Source organism: Otolemur garnettii, unplaced genomic scaffold (assembly GCF_000181295.1).
Source record: "Otolemur garnettii isolate 467f Iridium unplaced genomic scaffold, OtoGar3 scaffold00052, whole genome shotgun sequence".
Classification (NCBI taxonomy): Eukaryota; Metazoa; Chordata; class Mammalia; order Primates; family Galagidae; genus Otolemur; species Otolemur garnettii.
Window position 1 is genome coordinate 4140782 of NW_003852447.1, and position 2123 is coordinate 4142904.

At 48.8% G+C, this 2123-nt stretch overlaps 1 protein-coding gene across 1 annotated transcript in view; it reads left to right on the forward strand.

The window, feature by feature from the left end:
* The window catches only part of SNX6 (sorting nexin 6), a 60655-nt gene that overhangs the window by 21721 nt on the left and 36811 nt on the right, over positions 1 to 2123 (forward strand). The gene's annotated exons all lie outside the window — the stretch shown is intronic.

Here is a 2123-nt window from a genome sequence, read left to right on the forward strand (position 1 = left end):
TGGGCTTAAGTGATTCTCTTGCCTCAGCCTCCCAAGTAGCTGGGACTACAGGCGCCCGCCACAACGCCTGGATATCTTTTGGTTGCAATTGTCATTGTTGTTTGGCAGGCCCGGGCTGGATTCAAACCCACCAGCTCTGGCGTATGTGGCTGGCGCCCTAGCCACTGAGTTATAGGCACTGAGCCTCTTATATTCATTCTTACTGTCTTTTCTTCATCTTATCTTGTTTTCTTTAATTTTCCATCTTTTTTTTTCGAGACAGAGCCTCAAGCTATCACCCTGGGTAAAGTGCCATGGCATCACAGCTCACAGCAACCTCCAACTCCTGGGCTTAAGCAATTCTCTTGCCTCAGCCTTCCAAGTAGCTGGGACTACAGGCATCCACCACAGTGCCCGGCTATGTTTTGGTTGCTGCCGTCATTGTTATTTGGCGGGCCCGGGCTGGATTCAAACCCAGCTCAAGGTGTACGTGGCTGGCGCCTTAGCCGCTTGAGCCACAGGCACCAAGCCCATCATTTTCTCCTTAACAAATTTATTTTTTGAGACAGAGTCTCACTATGTCACTCTCAGTGGAGTACTGTGGTGTCATAGCTCATAGCAACCTCAAACTCTTGGGTTTAAGCAATTCTCTTGCCTCAGCATCCCAAGAACCTGGGACTACAGGCGCCCACCACAACGCCCAGCTATTTTTTGATTGTAGTTGTCATTGTTGTTTGTCAGGCCCAGGCTGTATTCCAACCTGCCATCTCTGGTGTTTGTGGCTGGCGACCTAGCTGCTGAGGTACAGGTGCCAAGCCCAATAATTCTTTTTTGTTGTTGTTGAGACAGAGTCTCACTTTGTCACCCTTGGTAGAGTGCCATGGCATCATAGCTCACAGCAACCTCAAACTTTTGGGCTCAAGTGATTCTGTTTGCTTTGGGCTCCCAAGTGGCTGGGATTACAGGTACCCACTATAACACCCAGCTATTTTTTAGAGATGGGGTCTTGCTCTTGCTCAGGTCCTTAATAATTCTTTTTTTTTTTTTTTTTTTGAGATGGAGCCTCTGGCTATCCCCCTGGGTAGAGTGCCATGGCATCACACTCACAGCAACCTCCAACTCCTAGGCTCAAGCGAGTCTCCTGCCTTAGCCTCCCAAGTAGCTGGAACTACAGGCGCCCACCACAACACCTGGCCATTTTTTGGTTGCAGCCGTCATTGTTGTTTGGCGGGCCGGGCTGGGGATTCGAAGCCGCCACCTTAGGTGTATGTGGCTGGCGCATTAGCTGCTTGAGCCACAGGCGCGGAGCCGGTCCTTAATAATTCTTATAGGCCCTAGTCCCTTCTTCTTCTTCTTCTTTTTTTTTTGAGACAGAGTCTCATTGTGATACCTTGGTAGAGTACTATGGTGTCATAGCTCACAGCAGCCTCAAACTCTTGGGCTCAGGTGATCCTCTTGCCTCAGCCAGCTGGGACTGCTGGCGCCTGCCACAGCACCTGGCAATTTTTTTTTTTTTTGCAGTTTTTGGCCAGGCCTGGGTTTGAACCCACAACCTCTGGCATATGGGGCTGCGCCCCACTCCTTTAAGCCACAGGCGCTGCCCAGCACCTGGCTATTTTTAAGAGATGGAGTCTTGCTCTAGCTCAGGCTGGTCTCAAATTTCTACGCTCAGACAATCCACCCACCTTGGTCTCTCATAGTGCTAGGATTATAGGCATGAGCCACCAAACATCACCCCATCCTAGGCCCTTCTTTTTAAGATTTTTATTTATTTATTTGAGATAGCATCTCACTCTGTCACCCTGGGTAGAGTGCTGTGACAGCGTAGCTCACAGCAACTTAAACTCTTGGGCTCAAGCGATCTTCTTGCCTCAGCCTCCTGAGTAGTTGGGACTATAGCCACCTGCCACAATGCCTGGCTAGTTTTATTTTATTTTTTTGTAGAGACAGGGTCTTGCTCTTGCTTATGCTGGTCTGGAACTCCTGAGCTCAGGCAGTCTACCCGCTTCGGCCTCCCAGATGGTTATTTTTTCTTTTTCTTTCTTTCTTTTTTTTTTTTTTTTTTGTTTTTGAGACAGAGTCTCACTTTGCTTCCTTGGGTAGAGTGCCATGGTGTCATAGCTCACAGCAACCTCAAACTCTTG